This window comes from Canis lupus, chromosome 12 (genome assembly GCF_003254725.2).
Source record: "Canis lupus dingo isolate Sandy chromosome 12, ASM325472v2, whole genome shotgun sequence".
Classification (NCBI taxonomy): Eukaryota; Metazoa; Chordata; class Mammalia; order Carnivora; family Canidae; genus Canis; species Canis lupus.
In genome coordinates, this window is record NC_064254.1 from 71436128 (window position 1) to 71458920 (window position 22793).

General features: G+C 36.4%; 1 long non-coding RNA gene across 1 annotated transcript in view; it reads right to left on the reverse strand.

Moving 5' to 3' along the window:
• LOC112658617 (uncharacterized) overlaps positions 1–22793 on the reverse strand; it is a 110408-nt gene that overhangs the window by 47569 nt on the left and 40046 nt on the right. The window contains exon 2 of the long non-coding RNA XR_003135830.3: positions 5943–6036. This is a non-coding gene — a long non-coding RNA (uncharacterized LOC112658617). The remainder of the gene's footprint in view (positions 1–5942; positions 6037–22793) is intronic.

Here is a 22793-nt window from a genome sequence, read left to right on the forward strand (position 1 = left end):
AAGGTTAAATTTTGGAATGGAGGAGAGAGCTTCTTTTCCTCTGCATGTTTTATTTTATCCTCGAACAAAAACAGTTCATCACTTTTCCATTCCAACATGTTGATCGTGGGTGGACACAAAACGGTCTTACTCATCTGAGGTTTCCCTCTACTTGGTATGGGTTGGGTCACCTGGCTTCTTCCTCCCTATTCACGGAAAACTGCCAAAACGCTCCCTGGGACCGGGGCAAGTCCTCTCGTCTGTTTTCTCTTCTCGGTTCTGTCTGGGTAGCTCCGGCGGCCTCCAGAAGGCGATGCAGCTGTGGCTCCGCAAACGTCTGTCTTTCCGTGTAACTCAAGCACACGATTGGGAAAACCGAGTTCACACATTGTTTCTACTTCAATTAACAACTATATTATAAACTGACAGATAACTAATGAAAAATAAGGGGTTATGGAAATAATAGCTCAAGCGAATGGGTTGCAATTAGAAGCTTATCAATGCCCACTTTTGTTATCATTCTGCGGTGCTCTGAAACCTCGAGAATGTAATTAATATTTCATACAATCCGCAGCCTCTAAATGAAATTCCGCGTTTACATCAATGGGCAAAAAATTAATTAACGATCATCAACAGACGGCGTAGGAATGTCTTGTTTACACAAAGATTATTGTCCAACTCAACTTGAAGAAAATAATTACCTGCTACACACCAGGGAGAGCTCCACATTGTTATAGAGACCTCCACATGGATGACTTTTTGAGTGAATTATTGTTAAACAAACTGTTGGAGAGTTGAAAACCCTTGTCCTACATGTAATAGCAATTAGGGGAGTTAATGGAAATTCTGCTCAGAGTGCGGGCGAGGAATGCGATGTGAGGGCACTACCACCGCGATGGAAAACCGGCGGAAGTCCCCCTGCACTGGCCTGGCACGGTGGGCCCACTCTTTTTTCACTAAGTCAGATTTCTTCTTTAGCTATGATCATGGAATAAATACCGTGTATCCCCTCTAAGCCTCTTAACCACTCAATATTATGTAATCTGAATTTTTTCCCCAATCAAATATGGCCTCCTTGGGATGCAACTACTTTTATGATTGGCAAACTATAACCCAATGCAAATTTACAGACTGCTAAATTTTGTCTGCTATTTTCTGAAGAAAGCGTCAAGGGACCGAGCTAAATCTTTTCTGGGTAGACGGATAGATGCAGACATTAGCAGACAGACGGGCAGATGGACGATACTAACCCAACAGGCCGGCTAGGCGAGGCCAGACACTTGCCGCTTTCTTCAACACAGCATCCTCGACCTAAGAAGCAGGACCGAGGATGCAATCACAGGGAAAAAAAAAAAAAAAAAAAGGTTCTAATTGCACAGTTTCATAATTCCTTCCCCTGCTATAGCTGGAGACATAAAACTCACTAAGCGCTGTGTCGTTGACGTATGCATGAAAAAGATCACACTGCCCCGCACTAAATCCTTCAGTCCTGCTAATCTTTTTAATCTGGTTCTTAAACATTTGGCAATTGAATCTCTCTGTTTGAATTTATGAACTTAATCTCCGATGGCTAATGTCTCCAGTAGGAACTTTAAAACTGAGAGCAATATCTATATTTCCTTAAGCATTGATCTTTGAAGTCGTTAGGTGTAAATCTGATTCCCCGGTGGATCCGTGGTAGTCCATCCTAAGGACTTGCAATATCTCAAAAGCGTCCTGATTCCTTTTTTTGAACATCATTATAGGATTCTCTAAGACTTTACCTTTGAACCTGCAAGATATTGCGTTCCTGGGCTTCGCACAAATGACTCTCAGAGTCCTAGTCGGAGTTAGTAAGGTCTGTCCCCTGGGCTTTGGCACATGTGGATGGACTCGGGGGGCGGCCTCAACAGCATCAGGCCCTGGCTGGACTCTCCGTGGCAGAAGCATTAGAAAATATTCCTGACCTGAGTCCGACCCATCAGCCACAACTAATTTCCATGACAGTGTAATTAGAGGCGTCCACGAGGATGGGTTGTTCCGATTACAGCACCACGGAGCTATGCCAAGTCTGACTAGTTCGATTCAAAGATACAGAGAAAAATACTGGAGAAGTTCTGCCTCCAAACAAAAAAGACTCCACTTCACTCACCTAACTGCCACTTAGCTTTTTGCTCCGTACTGAATCCTCACACCTCATTCTTAGTTTTGTCATAAATTACAGAATCAAAACCGCGAAGACCAAGGGACAGCGTGGCTAGCGCGTCTCTTGATCTACAAGGCCTGCCCCGGTGTCACTGGAGATCTTCAGTGAGTCTAACGCACTGTGTTCTCTCAAAAGTCACGCAGAGTTTAATCAGCAGCTCTCTTGTCTTCAACATATTGGTAAGGGGACTTTTATGATCTACCACTATTGTGTTTTTTTTTTTTCTTTTTTTAATGGTAAATAAATCAAGTCCCTAAATGTCTCTCTCCTTCTCCTTCTTTCTCTCCTCCCTTCCTCCCCTCTCTCTTTCCTTCTTTCTCTGTCTTTTTCTTTCCTTCTGTCTCTCGCAATATAAGACATTTAGGGACAATGAGACATTTAGGACAATCTGACTCTCTGTACAGATCTAACTATAATACACATAAAAGCCTTGTCTTCATTTCTGAATCACCCTAGAAAAATCCTCACTTGGCCAACCGTCCAGAGGTTTCACTGACTTTGGCATCAGGCAAAACTGAGTATTTATTAAGTATTCACTACGTGCTGAGTATTTTTAAGCTCTCTCAGTTACATACAAGAAAGATTATTGAAGAAGGTTTTCCTCGAGGAACTCACAACATAGATAGGAAGTTTGCGTAAGTAGGCGTGTGACAATTAGCACATAATATGGCCAGGTTTCAAACGAATCAATAAGCCGTTTTTAATTTTTTTCATAAATTCCTGTAGGCCACGATAGAAAGATTCTGTTTTCTAGAAAATGAGTTCTAGCTTTAGTCTGATCTTTTATATTATGTCATTAGATATCAACAGAATCCTCTCTGGGGAGGCATCCCCTACTGGCTCCAATAGGGGAAGGCATGGTCTCTGTGCCTTATTTATAACTGTGAGGAGGCTGAGACGGCTCCTGACTTACTGTAGGTACCAGAGCCATGGGCCTGCAAGGGTCATATCTTCTTCTCTTTGGCTCTTGCAGATGGAAATTCTGTATTTTTCACATTTCTAAGAAGTTTCCCTTTAAGCTACTCATCTTTTTTTTATTATTTTTTTATTATTTTTTTAATTGATTGAGTTCTTATTCCTTAATTCAGAGGTTTTAAAATGTTAGCATATCCCTGAAAAGGTCGCCTAAAGTAATGATTGAAAGGGGCACTCGGTTGGTTAAGCATCCGGATCCTGATTTCATCTTTGGTCCTGATGTCAGGGTCCTGGGGTGGAGGCCCTAGTCGGGCTCCGAGCTCAGCGAGGAGTCTGCTGGAGGATTTCTCTCCCTGTCCCGCTGCCCCTCCCCCCGCATGCACTCTCTCTCTCTGCCTCTAAAATAAATAAACCTTCCAAATAGTGATTGACAGCCTCTCTCTACAAGCATTCAACTGTGACTCACAGGAGCAGGGATCTGGACCTTAAACAAGTATTTTTGTGATTCTTATGTGGGTGCCTTTCAGATCATGCTTTGAGACCCAAAGCTTTAGTAACTTTGATACTGAATTTAAAAAATATATAATGATGTTTCTACTCAGAGGAGCCATCATTGGCAGATTGATTTATCTTTGTCCAGGGCTTTACTACGTCCCACCTGTAATCCCATTACCTGTCCGTGTAACTACAGTGTTCATCCCATCAGTATAGAGACTTACGCGGCACTCAGACCTAAACAAATGAGAGATGAGAGAGACCAGCAGAGACAACCCCATAAGGATGAATTCAATGGCAGGAAGTGAGAGACACAAGACATCCCCGGACAGGACCCACTAGAGAAGAAGGTGGATGCAACAGTCCTCACAACCAGAGGGGGGTGGGGAGCCGCTGTCACATCAAAAACATTCCTCCAGGGGCGCCGGGTGGTTCAGTCAGTTAAGCATCCGACCCTTGATTTCAGCCCAGGGTCATGAGAGCGAGTTCCACATGGGGCTCTGCTCTGGGTGTGAGGCCGCTTATGGTTCCCTCTCTTCCTCTGCCCACCCCCCAGCCCAGCCCAGGCACTCTCTTTCTCAAAAAAATTGTTAAAAATTCCTCCAGTGGTATGGAGATTTTGCACATTTTCCTACTTCCTTTTTCTTCCAATTATATATTTGCTTATTGCTCATTTGTATTCGCCAACTCCTCCTAAATAGGGTGTGCCTCAGAGGAGCTTTCCCTTTCTTATTTATTGCTATACCGTCCAATGCTTAAAAATGAACAAAGCATATAGTATTTGATTGAAAAAAAAATGTTGACCAAATTAATACTAATAAGTAAGCAGAGCTTTGAATGCTGACCCAAATGACAGATTTTTAGTGCTCTGAGGCACCTTATTGTCACTTACTGTATATTCAAAAGATGGACCATCTCTCACCTACATCTTTTCTTACTGACATTTCTTCAAGGACACGAATCCATTATTTTCTGATAAAGTCTATCCCATTTTTGGAGTTTCTGACTACTATGTAGGCCTTCCCTCTAGTTAGTAGAACTCTATCTTGTACATTCACACTCTGGCCCTAGTTCGGCCTCTTAGGTCACTCACACAACTGGCAAATCTTCTTTACGGTCTCAGTTCACACATCTTGGAAACTGGCTTTTAAGTTCTATCATCCTGTGACCAAAAATTAAGCCTCCCCAATTATATTAACCGTGTTTGGTAAAATGCAGTTAGCACTTTGAAATCACCCTTGTGATTTGCCTCTTGAGCTGCTCGTCAGCCAATATCTGTCTAAAATTTAGGCAGCCAGAGTTTGAACCGGTGATGCAGGTATGGTTTGAGACACGCTCCGAGCAGAACGGGACTATCACCAGTCCAGACATCCTACTTATGTTAATGCAATTTACCATTGCACTAGGTTTACGTGCTTAGTTTTGTTCCCATCCAAGTTACAGTATAGAATCATATTGAGCTAATTGTTAATTTAAAACTGTTTGCTCCCTTTTGTTATTTTTTTTAAATAGGATTATTTACTTATTTATTTTTTAAAGATTTTATTTATTTATTTATGAGAGACATGGAGAGAGAGAGGCAGAGACACAGACAGAGGGAGAAGCAGGCCCCTTGTAGGGAGACCGATGTGGGACTCCATCCTGGGACCCCCCTGGGGTCATGCCCTGGGCTGAAGACAGGTGCTAAATGCTGAGCCAACCAAGCGTCTCTGTTTGCTCCCTTTGTATGTTTTATTGTTTCTTAGCACTCATGAGTGAATATAAAAATATATATATTTAAAATATGTAAATCTTGGCCTGTAAAAGTTATAATTTTTTTTTAAGGAAAACAATGCTTTAAAATATTAAAGGCTCTTCAGCTCATCCATTTCTTCAGATACACTAATGACCTACCCTGAGATTAATTCTGATTATCAGCAAGCTGCATCTGCGGATTTCTTATCCCGAGTTGAATTTTAGTGCAATGCCATTGTCCAGTACAGGGAACTCTGTATATAACCTACGAGTAGATTTTTGTCAAGGCATCATTGAGGATATCACGCATAACATTGCATAGACCCTTCTTTTAGGTGCACCTTGAGTTTATTTGGGAGAGGGGTATTGAATACTTAAAACTGTTCCTCTTATTATTAATTATCTTCATTTTGTCTTATGATTGGTTTCTGCAGTTGTGGAACTGATTATATTTTTATTTTCCCTGTCAATTGTTAGACAACTTTTAACAAATCAAAGGAGTTTCGTTACGTGCATTTGTAATGCTGGCTTAATTCCTGGTTCCATTTTCTGTCCTTATCTATGTTCCCCCAATTCTCTCCTATTTATAGAGCGAACTGTCTCTGGAACCCTGAGCCCCAAAACTTCAGCCCACCTCTGATTTCAGCAGCAGCTCCAGTAGGTATGTCCTAGGGAATTTAGAATCATCTGATGCCACACATCTTCCTTCTTGCTGTCCTGGGGTCCTCCTGAAGTCCAAGAAAACAGAGATTGATTTGAAGATAGATATGGTTGAGCTACGTGGACTCAAAATGAATTTTAGGATTTTGATGTGAAAGTTAGGAAAAAGATGCTCCTTCTCTCCTGGATACAAACCATGGAAGATTAGAGCTCCTGGCAGTTCTTTTCAATCTCGAGGTGAGTCAGGATTAGAATGAAACCCCTAATATAAAAACATAATAGAATGGTGGGGAAAAAAATGTCCTTGGTGACATTACTGAGATAGCATATCTATCCTCATATAAAGCCATGTTTATCTCCAGTTTTACATTTTCTATGTAGTTTAATCCAGATGGAACTAGATTTTCCAATATTTTCATTAAGAGGTACCTTGGTTTGTCCCCTTTAAAACTAAGATTTTTTTCATTGTACAATGCGCATAGAACAAATATGATAAAATTATGAGAATTCTATATGATGATAAATACAATGAATGTAACAGTGTTTAGCAAGAGTAAGCCCTTAATAAATATTAAATATAATTAATATTATATAGTCCCCTTACTTGAAGGCCATATATAGATTTATAATTTTCTTTTTTTTAGACTTATAATTTTCAAATTGAGCTCTGTCCAGACCTCTTTCCTGAGTTACTTTTATACATATTTAACAGCTTATTTCATATTCTAACTTAGAAAAGATTTTAAGATCTTAAATTTAGATTGTCCAGAACTATGCCTTTGATTATTCCATCCTCTAACGTAACCCCACCCTTACAAGTAGCCATCTTGGTAAATTGCGATTTATACTAATGTGATAAAGACAAAGCTTAGGCTAATCATTGACTTTTCCATTTGCTTTCTTACTCATATCCAAATTTTTAGCAAGTTTTCATGTTTCTACAACCAAAATTTACTTTAATATTCACTTTTATTCATCTTTCTACACACCTTCCTAGTCCCAGTTGCCATAAGTTTTTACCTAGGCTATGGCAATAGTTATCTACTTATTCTTTTCAAGCAGCAAAAGGAATCCCTTAAGAATATGGCTTCATGCTATTTTCCTGTTTAAAAAGCCATCAGAAGTTTCCTGTAACTGATGTGGAATTCGAACTCCTTACCTGGACACAACAACCTTCATTATCTGATCAACTCCATGTACCACCACTATCTGGCTGGCTCATGAAGCCTTAACTACATTGACCCTCCGAGAATTCTAGAATAATTAATTTTATTTTCTAATAAATCCACATGAAATGTGCTTTTTCAAGCTCTGTGAATGCTTGCCTGATCTTTTCATTGTGTAGATCTTATTAATGTTACCTGGTCTCCTCCCTCTTCCTCTTAGATCTTTATAGCACAATGTAAATGCTTCTTTATAGAACTTATCCCATTTAATGTAATTTTATTTATTTTTAAGTTATCAGTATTTCCATAGAAAAGTATGGTTCATGAAAGCAGAGATCATCAATCCCTAGAAACTAATCCAGTGGTTGGTACATAACAGGCCCTCAATAAATTTTACTTGAATAAATAAATGAATAAATCTGCTCACTGACCATTTTCAACAAAAATATTTTCTTATTAATTGTACATATTTAATTTTACATACTTTCTTCAACTAAATTTGGTGAAAATCTCTGTACACACATAAGTTATTTCAATTTTATTATATTGCTTTTGTTTTGTATTTAAGGGGAAAAAACAAAGTTCTAGAAATAAGAACTGCTTAAAATTCCACATAGCAGAGAAAATTCCAAAGCATACACCTAGCATTGTATTAAGTGATAAATTCTATAAAATGGACAGCATTAATGAAATTCAAGAAAGGAAGAGATCAATATAATCGAACATCTCAGGAAAAGTTTTTGTTGTAAAAAGAGATTAAACAAATTATGGAAGAAAACTAGCTTCCAAATAGTTGGAAGAGCAAAGGCAAGATTTTATAGGCTAGGGAAGCACTATAAAATACTTACGGTAAGCAATATATTTTCTATGGGAAATTGACTTCCATTAAATATTAAATACTTCCATTAAATAAAAATTAGATCTATTTTACTATGATTCAGGCTGCATATCATGCTAAATATATTTTACGTTTACATCCGATATGATTTATAGGTTTCCTTTATCTTCATAACTATTCGTAGAACATGACATTATTCAGAGTTTTTCACTTAATGAAAATTATCTATAGTGGAGTGTTTATTCTTATAAAAAATATTTTTACGTATAACAAATGAACTAGACTAAGCTTACCAAATCTGATAGTTTTCTCTAGTAAAACCTTTAATCATGAGACAAAAATGAAGCAACATGTATAGCAAAGACATTTTTAAAGAGATAAGAACAGACTAAAAAGATGAAATTACAAAATGATGTGAAGCACCAGAGTAAATGATATAAGTGGAAAAAGAAGAAAAACTCTTGTTCATTCTTTTTTTTTTTTCTTTTAGATCTATCTATTTATTTATTCATGAAAGACACAAAGAGAGGCAGATACACAGGCAGAGGGAGAAGCAGGCTCCCTGTGGGGAGCCCGACATGGGCCTCAATCCCGGGACACTGGGGTCATGACCGTAGCCGAAGGCAGATGCTCAACCCCTGAGCCACCCAGGAGTCCCAACTCTTGTCCATTCTTGCTACTATTTTTTTTTTTTTTACTTTTTCTTTTTTTTTTTTTAGAATATTTTTTTTTAATTTTTTTAAATTTTTATTTATTTATGGTAGTCACAGAGAGAGAGAGAGAGAGGCAGAGACACAGGCAGAGGGAGAAGCAGGCTCCATGCACCAGGAGCCTGATGTGGGATTCGATCCCAGGTCTCCAGGATCGCGCCCTGGGCCAAAGGCAGGCGCCAAACCGCTGCACCACCCAGGGATCCCATTTTTTTACTTTTTCTTATACAAAATTATAAGAAGATGGATGACATTTTTAGAGATGTATGTAAATAATGTAAAGAAATAAAAGAGTTACATTATTTGAAATAGTACCTAACTATAAACCAACCATTCAAAGAGAACATTTAAAGACTTGACCCTTTTTAACTGAAGTTTTAAGATGAAACTAAAATACTTATACATTATATTAAGCTATATCTACAAAATGACTTACCATATAATTTATTCACAGGACAACTATAGCTACAGTCCTGAATTTTCTTTGATCATTTGACAAACTCATTAAACATTTCTTTTAAAAAAAATATTTATTTGAGAGAGAGAGAGAGCAAGCATGAGTGGGGGGCAGAGGCAAAGGGAGAGAGAGAAGCAGACTCCCCGCTGAGTACGGAATCCAATGTGGGGCTCAATCCCAGGACTCTGAGATCATGACCTAACCAGATGGCAGACGCTTAACTGACTGGACCACCCAGGTGCCTCCCCACTAAATATTTCTTAATATTGTATTACACCAACATCAGTCCTTACCAAAAATTAAAAAAAAAAAAGATAAATGTTTCTTTAAGTTCAATTACAGAAGATGAATTGGGATTGTATATTAATTGGAACCCAAAGTAATTTCTGCCAGAAATATTCTTCTTTTAATATTTTCCTTTAAATAAATTATAACCCATTCTATAGTCATTGTCGGGTTTCATCTATGTCCTGTTCACAACCTAAAAGACTGTGGAAAAGTAGAAAATGGGTCTACAATCTTCACTAGAAAAGTATTCTATTGGCCTCCAGTACATTGTTTTTGACCCTGACATCTTCAGGGTTTGATCTTACAGTGGTCCCCTGAAATGTACCGTCTTTTCATTTCTCTTCCAAGGATAGTAATTTTGTTTTCTGCCATCTTCCTAAATTGTTCCATGGGGCATTATAGAGTTCTTGTAAGTTTAAGACTCTGGGGAAACATAGTCAATCTCTTCCCAGAACTCAGAATCAATCCCCATCTTCTCTCTCTTTTTTAAATTGTACCCTTTTTTCACCTCCTTTTCTGAAATATCCTATAATTATGATTTTGGTTAGTCCAAAGTTTATAAAGCAAAAATCCAAAAAGGCAGATTTTTGTATACAAATTCTCATTTTGGCCTTACCTTAAGGAAAATGTTCTCAAAAAGTCTTGATCACTTTCTTAAAAATGGAAAAGGCAAAAAAAAAAAAAAAAAAAAAAAAAAAAAAGAAAGAAAGAGAAAGAGAAAGAAAGAGAGAAAGAAAGAAAGAAAGAAAGAAAGAAAGAAAGAAAGAAAGAAAGAATACCAATTATTATCCCACTAATTATCCTATCTCAAAGTTTTAATCAGAAACAATCCTTATCCAAAGATAGAATGAGGAAAAGAAAACATACAGTATGAGGCTAGAAATGAGACAACAGTGTTTTCAGAACAAAAAGGTGATCTTGTACCAAAACTTCAAAATGTGCTCTGTGTTCTTAACATGTAGTGGATATGTTTAAATGTTTAGGATGAATAGATGGTTTTAAAAGACTAAAATAGGTACCTGGATAGTTGAGAAACCTATGTTTATCATGTATAAACACACACACTCCCACTACACACAATATATGTGGGTCCCATTAAATAGTTTCTTAAATATTTAGATAAGACAGAGAATAATTACGTTCTAAGCAGTTAATGAAAAGTTCTGCGTTCTATTGGAGGCTGTAGATCTGGCTGTTCAAACAAAAACTGGAAAAAAAACTCATCCTAAACTAGTTTTCATACATTCATATTTTCACTTAAACAATATTCCATTCCAATTTGACTGTCTTAAAAATCCTATAAGAGGAGTCCAGAAATCTCTTCTAATCAAGAACTTGTAGAGGAATATTATGTTGTTCTATTTGCTCGTATAAAGATTGCAGTATTATATTGCCTAATTTTCTCTGATTTGATAAAGCCCATCATCTAATTTTGTCAAAGTTTTACTATTATAATTACTATGATTAGAAGATTTGTGGAGGTTAGTAATTCTTGAACACAGAATTTAGAATGTAGGAAATGAGCTTGACCAGGTCAAGGGATTTACAACCCAGGAACCATTATTACTTTATAATGAGCAATGAGGCAGTTTGGTTTTATAGATAGAATATTAAATATGAAGGGAGTCAAGAGTCATATTTCTGTTATTTGAAATATTGTAATCATTTAATCAGTTGATAATTTAATAATCACTGCCTTTATTTGAATGAGAATAATTCTTTAAACTCTTTCAGGACTGGAATTTTGATGCAAACACATATAAATAATGATTGTTACCTCAGTTTTGCATAATATGAACGTATAAATGAGTGTGAAAAGTCTACCCCCAATAACTCTCTCCTCCTTACTCCCTCCCTCGGATGTGGGTTTATTAAAACTATCTCAGGAGCAATGCCCTCGAAAATAGAGGTCCTTTTACTGGGTTTAGGACTTTTTGATTTTTCCTAAGTAACTTGCTTTTTCTGAGAGATAAATGAGAAGCAGATTGTGTTCCAATTGTTCAGTGACTGGCACCCTAGTGTTAGTACCTCCCCTGAGATCTCTTGAGTCTTCTAGAAAATCACTGTCAATACCTCAGTGCTATAATCATTGCTGCAGTGTGGGAGGTGGTGGGAGGCTGTGGATTCAATGAGGAAAATGAAGCCAAAATATCTAGATCTTTCAGGTGTCCCAGTCACATCTGGCAGCTCCATGGTTTTATTTAGGTGAGCTTCCCGTCTCAGGGATGTAGGGGGATAAAGTTATGGGAAATCGCTGGGTGACACGATTTCTTCTCCATTTTCTTCTGGGGTGTGTGAACTCTCCCTTTCCCTTAGCAGAGGCTTCATTAATAGCTAAGCTCATTAGTGGGTTTCTGTTTTCCTTGATTTTGCTTTTGCAAAAATAGGTTTGAGGAATCGCTACCATGCTGGGGAGGGGTGTGAGGTCCCACTCCATAAAATTTTCTGCCAGAATCTCAAATCCCCCAATATTCTAGGTTGAAGCACAATAGTTTTGGGGTCTGCCCTGGCCATCTCCTGCCATATCCCTGCACTCCAGACAATCAGGTAAAAAAACTAGAGCATTTATTAATTTTCTTTTCCATATCCCTAAAAAGAGATAATCGATTATACACACTTTCATTTATAATATGTAAAACTGTCAACTTTTAAGGACAATAGTATAAAAAGTGCATTAGTTTCTGAGATAAATTTTGATACATTCTGCTATACTAATTTCATTATTAAAATGTGCCTTATGAGTCAAAATATATTTTAGAGATTTCTTGTTTTCATATGTTTTTGTCTACATTATCTATGGAAGGAAAGTCATTGGTACCAGAAAAAAATGGAAAGGTGGATTAATGTAAGAGGACTTATAGGACAGAAGCACACCCTAGAATATAAATAAATTCAATGTGATCCAGGAATTATCATATATATAAGTAAATTACTCAAGTGGCAATGGGGAGATTCATTATTTAAATAGAAAAAGTAATTAACGGGGATTTTCACTGCACATCAAAAAATAAAACACATGCCAATTAACTAAAAGAGAACTTTATACCTCAAATTGTGAGAGTTTATGAAAATGGAAATAACATTTATCTGTTGGAAGAGGAAAATTTTCCAACAAATTTCTGAGGGTAAAATCAATGGCTTTACTTACTTACAGATTTAAAGTTTCTGTACTTCTAATGACAACAACAAAACCATCAGCTTTTTGGGGATACATATCATCCCTGGTTGGGAGCAAAAAATACCTACTTTGAACTCTGATCATCTTAATGATCTTTACTGGATTTTGTCATCATCTGAGTCATTCTCTAAAGTTTAAAGAAGACCACATTTAATTGATACCTACAATAGAAGCTAGATACTTGATTTTTCCCCATCTCACTATCAGCTAGTAAACAATACTGCACTCAAACTGTGGCCTAAAAGTTAAAATTAAAATTAAAATTAAAATTAAAATTAAAAAAATAAATAAATAAAAAACTGTGGCCTATCACTCACATCCATCTAACACATTGATTCAGTTGATTAGTTAGCACAGAAGAAAAGCCACTCAGTGGATAATGGAAGCACCTTATTTCCAGGCACATCCATTTCCATCACTGAGACGATGGTTCAACCGAACTAGCATCACCCAGTCACCAGTACCACATGTGGTCATGCTTATTTTTCATTTTTGCAAGTTTTCTTTGGGCTTCTTACCCTCTCAGATAATAGCCACATTTTTCTTACTCACCAGCTCATCATCATGTGACTCTCTTCCTCTTCTGAAGATTCCATTTTGTTTTACATGCCTCAGCGTGCACTTTCTGCTTTGGTTTAGTCCCTTTTATTTATGTGCCTGGACTAAACATGTAACACATCCCACATGCCAATCCTCCTTTAATGATTTCTTAGCAGAATCAAACAGGAAGCCAAATGGCAAGTGAGTATGAGGAATGTAGCTCTTAGAATCATAGCACTAGGATCACAGAGTATAGAGGGTACAGTTGAAGTTGATACAAGAGAAAGATAATCACAATTCCTCATGCATTCCTTTTGATGATTGAGCTATTTCTTAAAATGTTTGTACAAAATAAGTGCTTAATACTAATAATGGTAATGATAATTTAGGATTCACTTCATGACCCTTTTTTCTCAGGAGTAACATCTGTGGGTGATGTTATTGGTTGACTTTGTGCCCCCGACTCCTCAAATTCATATGCTGAATTTCTGACCTTCACTTCTTCAGAATATGACTTTATTTGGAATTTAGATCATTGCAGGTGAATGAATGGCATCCTCATAAAAAGGGGAAATTTGGACACAGATGGACACATAGGGAAAACACCACGTGAGGATGAAGATAGATACATATAAGCTAAGGAGTGCCAAAGTCGCCAGCACACCACAAAAACTAAGGGAGAGTCATTCTTCCTCATACTCACAGCCTTCAGATGGATCTAACCCTGCTGACACTTTGACTTCTAGCCTCCAAAAGTGTGAGACAATACATTTCTGTTGGTTAAACACCCCTTTTGTGGTATTTTATTGCCATAGGCCTGGCAAGCAATACAGACAGGAATCATTATTTGATTTCTCTACCCATGCTGGCTACTCAGACCAGAGATATGCACTGATAGAAAGGCAGACAAGTTATAAGGTGTCCAATATTCAGTAGTTAACAGATAATTTCTGTGACAATTGCTCACATAGATTTGGAACAGAAAACAGAGAATAGAGAGCAACTGTTTGGTAGTTAGACTACAAAGCTGAAAGATGTTAAGAAAGAAAGCGGGAAATAGAAATTATAAGCAGGAAGTAATGTGTTAGAAGGGAAGCTACAGAATTAGTAACAAGGACAAATATAGGTTAAAGACACACAGAGTTTACATTAGTAATCAAAATGACAAAGCAATGAGTTTGTTGGATAAAGCTAAAGCAAAATTTATGGGGAAATTCTTATTCTTAATGCATATTGGAAAAGAAGGAAAATAAAAATAAACTGTCTGAGCTTCAATCTCAAGAATCTAGAAAAGAGAAGAGCCAAGTAAACTCAAACAGCTAGCATAAATAAATTAATCAAGATAAAACAAAAATAAATGAAATAAATGTAATTTAAAGGAAAGAAAAATCTATAAAGCCAGAAGTTAGTTGAGAAAAAATGAAAAAAATTCAACTCTATTAATAAATAGAAAAAAAAGTGAAAATAACCAATCATCAAAAGTAGAAACAAAAGAGAGAATATCACTACTGATCTTTCAACCATTAATAAGGTTATAAGCTACTCTATGCCAATAAATTTTAAAATGTTGATGAAATGGACATATTCCTTGCAAAACAGATTCACATAAATGACACAAGAAACAAAAAACATAAATGTTTCTAAAACTGTTAAAGAAATTTAATTAATAAAAAAGAATCTTCCTCTAAATAAAATTCCAGGTCCAGGTAGCTGTGCTGGTGAATTCTTCTATACATTTATTTAAGAAAGAAAGAAGATAAATTTTACAAAAATATTTCAGAGAATAGCAAGAGAGAATGCTCCCCAATATATTTCATGAAACCAAAATACCTTATCATAAAAACTTGATAAGGACATCACCAAAAACAAAATTATAGAACAATATTCCTCATTATCTTAGACAAAAGTCCTAAACATGGGGGGCCCCTGGGGGGCTCAGCAGTTGAGTGTCTGCCTTGGGCTCAAGGCGTGATCCCGGGTCTCAGGATCAAGTCCCACTTTGGGCTCCCTGCAGGGAGCCTGCTTCTCCCTCTGCCTGTGTCTCTGCCTCTCTCTGTGTCTCTCCTGAATAAATAATTTTTTTTAAAGTCCTAAACATGATTAAAACAAATAAAAACCAAAAATATATGAAAAGGATTCATGGAAAAGAAAATAATATTATTTTCACAATAAATAAAAAAAAGTAATTTGGTTAGATTTAACATCCATTCATGGTTGAAACTATGAGCAAACAAAGAATAAAAAGGAGTTTTCTGACTTGACAACAGATAACTAAAAAAAAATTCTGAAGAAAATGTTATAGGCAATTGTGAAAAATTTAATACACCCTGAAATGGAAAACAAGACATTTTTATTTGACCTTCTATTGGAAGCACTCACTACCCAGTATAACAATTAGAACAATAAATAAATAAAAGATATAAATAATTAAAAGAAACAAACTTTTATTATATGCTATTGACTTATATGTAGAAAATCAAAATTATTTAATTATTACTATTTATATGTGAGTGTAATTCTAATGCAAGATCAATATACAATAGGTTCTAGCAAAAAATAGCTCCAAAGAAAATAATAAAAACAAACCCCTTTTACAAATTACTAAACAGCACTGCATTCTTAGGAGCAAATGTAATGAAAGATGAGGCCTCTGCATTGAAAACTGCAAAATACTTAAAGAAAAATTAAGTAAAATGGAGGAACATAGCATATTAACGGGTTAGAACCCTAAATCTCGTTAAGACATTAGTCTTCTCCTAAGTGATTTATAGATTCAAAGCATTGCCTATAAAAATCCGAGCGTACTTTTTGTTTGTGTGTGTGTTCATTTTTTTGTAGAAACTGAAATGCTGATTCTGAATTTTCCAATAAAAAACTCCAAGAAACTAGAATAGCTAAGGCAACATAAAAGATGAACAAAGCTGGAAAACTAAAAGTACTGGCAAGGAACAATCCTGGCAAGAATAAATGGAACAAAATAGAGAGACAAGAACAAACTTATGCATATAGTGTCACCTGGCTTATGGCAATATCACCACTGCAGTTCATCTAAAAAAAAATTTTTAAGCAGTCTCTTCAATAAATGGTATAAGAAAAGATATTTTAACTATGCATGGTGGTGGATGTTAATTAGACTTACCCCGGTGGTCATTTCACAATATATAACATAGCAAATCATGTCCTACACTGAAACTGATATGATGTTATATGTCAATTACATCTCAATCTAAAAAACATTAATTTCAATTTAAAAATGGACACTTTAATCAGTCCTGACAAAGTATCCATACCCAGAATATAAAAAGCACTTCTACAAGTTACTAAGAAAAATCACACACCATGGTAAAGGGAGGGCTGAAAACCCAAGCAGGCAGTTCACAAAACAAGATACCGAAATGTCCAACAAACGTAAAAACGTGTTCGACATCATTTTTCATCAGAGAAATGCAAACTAAAGACACAAAGAGATACCACAGAGTCTTTAAATGTTTAAATGCAGAATGTTTAAAATTAGATAGACAATGAAGAATGTGGAGCAGTTCAAACTCTCATTCGTTGCTGAAAGGAGCACACATTTACACAAGCATCTTGGAGAAAACTGGCGATACCTACTGAAACTAAACATATGCTACCCCTTTGACTCAGCATTGCCATACCCAGGCATATGCCCAACAAAAAACAAGTGCTTGTGTTCACTAAAGGATTTGCATGAGGATGATTATTACAGGTATTTTTCATTATAACCCACACTTGGAAACATTCCAAATGCCTTTCAATAATAAATGGGAAAAAATAGACCATGCTTTAGTCACACAGTGGAACAGTGCACAGTAATAAAAGAATAAAATAGAATCAAATCAAACTAAAATGAAAACAACGGGACGGATCTTATACGCATTATGTTGCATGATAAGACCAAACCCAGAAAAGTAAATGTTACGTGATCCCATTCATCTGACCTCAAAACAGGCATACTGACCTGCAGTCTAAGATCCCAAAGTGGTTGCTTCTGTGTGGGGGCGTTCAGAAGAGACATAATAGAGCCTGCAAGGTGCTGGGAACGTTGCACATCTGGATTCGATTAATAATGGCATGGATGTGTACATATGTAAAATTTCATTGATCTATACACTTAATTGTTTTTAATATCTCAAAAAAAGGAAATTGACAGAGCATCGGAGACCGAACGATTCTCAGCACTGAGAGGAGGACAAGTAAGCTGTCTTAGGAGAGCTCCAGGGTTCCCACCTGCTCCAGGCTCCTTGTGTTCTTGGCTGTTGGTGCTTCTCAACAAGTACGTCTGAGGCCCTTCTTACCCTCCTTTGCTCTTCCAGGAGTTCTGGGTCTGCCACTTGACTCGCTCTCTTCCGGTTTTTCCCTGTGGGTCTTCAGCAATGACCTGATCACTGAGTGAATCTCTGGGGCAACTGAGCATCACTCCACCCCACCGCCAAGCTTACATCTCCCTCTGGACTTCCTCCCCCTTGCAAAGTTACTTCTCCTCTTCCTTTATCCATGACCTATTACTTTCTAGAACCCTCTGAAATGTCACTGTTAACAGAGACACTCCCATCTCTAACAGGTTTTGCTTTGCCTCCACACTGCATAACGAACACTTTCTTTGATATTCCAGACATCCCCTTGATCACTCTTCGACCTTATTCTGATTTCTGCTTAAATGATTTTGATCCTCCCCGAAAACCTTACTCATTAATTGCAACTCCTCAACTTTCCTTGTGCCCTCATGCTGCTTTATTTTTATTTCTGTTACTTCCGCATACATGTCCACCAAAACAAAGGAAAGCACTCATTAACATTAAAAATAATGACTAAAACATAATGGATACTCAGTGAATATTCATTTAATGAGTGAAGGAATGCTAGAAAATGCCCAATTCTGTGCACAGCACAATGTTGTGATATATTACTTCGTATGTTTTAGTTGCTAAAATTTGTTATCTCTGTATGTGTTGCAGTTAAATAGGCTTTAAATTTATTATTGACTCATTTACTCAGGTGGTAATTTTTTGCTTATTTGAATATTTTCCACCTATCATTGATATCTGGTAATATTTTCCTTCAGGGTATAGTTAAAAATAAATTCATGGATTAAAATCTGTTTACTTCACTTTTTTCAATTCATCAAATGCAGCATTGAAAGCACTGGAACAGTGAAAACCATGATGCCTGCCTACACTGGAATATAGGCGATCTGAAGAAAACCAAGACGTTATTTAAATCAACAATATGCTTAAAATTGCAAGGGTGAAGGAATCCGGAGAAAGCTAATGTTAATATACGGTTGTATAATCAGAGGTGAGATTTTAGCAGACTTGAGGATGGTCTAAAATTCATATTTATGTGAAACAATATTCCAAGTAGTGGAAACACAATCAGACACTATTTTTTCCCATAAAGTATTTTATTACCTCATATTATTCATTTCTTTATCCCCCAATTTTGCTGAAAAATGTATTTCCTTTGTTTCACTAAGTACCTTCTTGATTATATATTTGCTGCCCAAAGCCATTTAAATAATGCTATTTATAAGACATAATTAAAATTCCTATTTTTTTTCCAATGAAGAGTGCAATTAAACACTAACAATCCCAAATAATCAGTATAGCTTATAGAACTCAGGATTAATCTAGTCCTACAGAAGCTGGAACAAATTAGTTGAGAATCAAGAACTATTTAGTTTCTTAAAGATCTCCAAATCCTAATATAAATGAGCAGTTTGGTGTAAAAAAGGAAAATGGTAAAAATTCTCAGCATGACCTCCAGTATTTCTATAGGCTTCTTGAAAAAAAAATCGTTGAACTGATATATGCTATTGTAGAAAAATATTCTTAGTGGCACTGGTATCTTTAAATTGTACTGATAGTTTTAATTTAAATTAAACTCATTGTTATCAGTCCCTGCAGATGTGTGAAAAGTTTACTGTCTAAATGGCACCATAAAGTGAAACTGAATAATACAACAATAAAAACGAAGGCAGGTTAATTAAAATGAAACCCAGGAAGACTTTTCTAGGAGAGACATCCTATTTCATACTATAAGTCAAATCCTTCCCTTTCTCCCCTTCTCCACGTGTACAAGTTCTAAAGCTTACGATTCGAAATAAAATCTTATAATAAATTTGAGTAAAGAATTGCATGTCTTGGAGAAAAAAAAAGAATTGTATGTCAAAGTATACCAATGTATGTGGGCTTTTAAAAAAAAAATTCCATTTTCAATTTTGTTTCTGTTAAAAAAAAAAAAATGAACTTAAATCATTCCAAACAGTATATAACGAAGGCGAGCAATCAGCCCAGTCAAGCTGAAAAGAGGAATGAATTTGCCCAAGAAATAAAAGGAGGAGAGCAGTTAAAAATGAAATATTTTATGTTATTTAAATTGCAAATGTAGTTATTTTTTATCAATGTCTCCAATACCGTTTTGGCAGCTTTGAATAAATGATGAGAGTAGCATCTTTTTCTTGCCACTGTTATCAACAAGTTAGACAGGGCAATTAATTTCTTCTAGGTGCGTGAGGATTTTTTTTCCCCCTCAAAATTTTGGCAGTTGTTTTCTTTATGCTCAGGGCTTCCTTCTACTTGGTGGTAGATCTGATAATTTCACACACACTAAAAAAATCATGTCCGTGATGCGGAGAGCAAAAATAGGACCAGAAGAAGAATGACTTTTTGTAGAGAATCCATCCACAATGCAATTTTCTACCGTTTCCTTCATTTTATACTGAAAAATTGGAGTCATATTGAGTATTTCAGCTTCACGAAAAGATGATTTACAAATATTGTAATTTTTTGAAGTGACTTCTAAAATAAGCTGTTACTAAATGTTTTTAAGCTGTCTGTAACCTGGGCCTCCTTATCTCTAGTCCTTTTGACTATGATAAGGTGCCTCTAACTCAGTTTTTCCCAAACACAGTATGAGGTAAATATCCCCTTCGTTGTCATTGGAACTAAGTAGCATACATTGGGAATGAGTGTGGTCATAGCCATTCCTACATTGCCATTAGGTGAAGAGAGTTGAGTTTGTGCGTCTTGGCCTCAAAAAACAGTGACTATTTCCATTGTTACTTTACTGCCTACCTTCTTGCTAAGACAAGCGACTCTCAGCGGAAGGCCCTCTGCTGAGTACCCCCCGGAGGCCCTCAGGACTGGTCTTAACAGAAACTGCTTAGACCCTTGAGCCTGATTAGCAGGATTCAGTCTCCAGTGTCTGGGGAGGTATTTTCAAAGAGAGGAAAGACCTGTCTCTCCTTCCCCATAGAAGGTTCTCTTGACACTAGGAATCGAGGCTACCCCATGACATTTATTTCTCTTTATGATTCTTTCCATGGGAGCAACCTAGAGCTGGACTGTTCAGATCTAAGAAAGACCACAGGGGCATCGTGGGCTGGGGAATCCACACATGGTGCCGCCAATGCTTTCCGTCTGGCTCTGGTCCTGGTCTGTGCTAGAATGGTCTCCGTGCGTGTCTTCCATTTTCTGAGTGGCCGGGTGGCTGCTCACAAGACTAATCCAGTGTTGGTAGGGACTCTAGAGAAACAGACTTTTGGTCATTTTTAGATCCCTTCACCCACCCCAGAAATATGGGCATTTGACTTTTCTTGTAATAGCTTATTTAGATGATCCTCTAGAGTATTCTCACCACACTTTGTACATATGTGCTCTTATCTATTAATGTGAATTGTCCCAATAGTTTTGGATCAAGGCAGGATGCAAGCTAAAATATAGTTAAAAGCAAATATTCACAGGACACCTGGGTGGCTCAGTGATTGAGCATCTACCTTTGGCCCAGAGTGTGATTCTGGGGTCTGGGATGGGGTCCCACATCGGGCAACCTGTGAGGACCTTCTTCTCCCACTGTTTATGTCTCTGTGTCTCTCATGAATAAATAAATAAAATCTTAAAAAAAAAAAAAGCAAACATTTGGTATAAATTTCTAACTGAAGGTGAGACCAGTATTTACTAATTTTACTAGGCCCCAGCCAAAACTGATCTTCTTTCTAAACATATTTGGTGGCCACCCCAGCCAGGGTGGTCTCTTCAACCTCCGTTCTCCTACAACAATATTAAAAAAGTCGATTCATTTGGCAATTTACTGTATGTGCCTTGTGACTTTTCTTCAACTAATGTGTTAACTGTTATTTTGAAATTGCTATCATTTTCCTTGTGTTTTTAAAATCTTATCCAAACATATTGTGAGATTTTCAAGGGCATAGATTTATCTTTTCAAAATCCTATGACAATAATGGTAATAGTTAAAATGCTTTGCGCTCTTACTAAATGCCAGATGTGGTTACATATATTGATTTATGAATATCAACACATGGGGTCCTCGCCACAAACCTGTGAGGTTAGCACCACTATCTTCACTTCTTCACGGATGTGAAAGGTAACAGCTAGGAAGTGGTTCAACTGCATTTGTCCTAGCCCCCAATATTTGGTCCAAAAAACTAGAAATATTTTTATACATGGAAAATATTGAATTGGAACCCACTGTGAGTACAATGAGGTCTTCATGCTCCCAAATATGATGATGTTTATGAGTTTTCAGTCCAAAGAGTTCATATCTCTGTCTTTACATGGAAGAGAGAACCAAATCTCCATCGAAAACAAACAATAATACAGACACGAGAGCTAGACGAAATACACATTTTCTAGTCTTTAACCTCTTCTCGTTGTCCCAGGCACAGAGCCATTGGTGGGGGAGGCCGGACTTTGGTCCAGAGCCTCTTCAATTTAGTCTAAGTTGAATTCCCAGGAAATATCTTTATTGGGTTACTACTAGGACAGGCTGTTAGTAAATGAATTTATAAAAGAAAGTTTCCTCTCACAAAGGCCTTAGTAGCAAGGCTTTAACAAGATTTGCTGAGTACTCCATGAGTAATAGATTTAAGAAGGTCAACAAAACAGACATTTTTATTGTATAGTATATGGTATTTTATTACATCAACTCTTTGGCTTCCATGTGGTAACCTTTCAAAAACTTTTTAGAGCAATTTCTTAAAACCACTTATTGAATTTAGCTATAATAGAATCTCACGGAACTTGGCATCATTTTTTTTCTTCATGATGAAATCTAAGATATTCTCTAATTAGCCTGATTTTTTTTAAGTATAACCCAAATGAAGACAAGGTAAAAAGTTCTTGACATTTCAATAAGCCATATTCTTCATTGTCCAGTCATTTATTAAAAAATACTTTCAACATTATCTTCCATATGTATATGACATATATATATTCATATATATATGAATAGTCAAATATATATATATATATATTTGACTTTATGATCACATATACAAATGAGTTTAAAAGTAGGCTGAATTTTTTGCCATATCTTAAAATATGCCTCTAATTGATCATTAATTTATCCAATCATTCAGTTGCCAATATTCATTAAAATAATATATTATATATTAATCATTGTACCAGGATCTTAAGATATGATGATGAGCAAAACACATATCTTGCCCCCAGGCTAGTGAGGAAGCCAAACACTAATGGAGAAATGACATCAATATATAAATTCTAACTGTAGTAACTCCATGAATCAAAATTCTTTGGTAACTCAAAACTTATAGGAGGTGGGTATCATCTCTCTAGTGGACTTCTCTAATACAGGTAAAGTAGCATT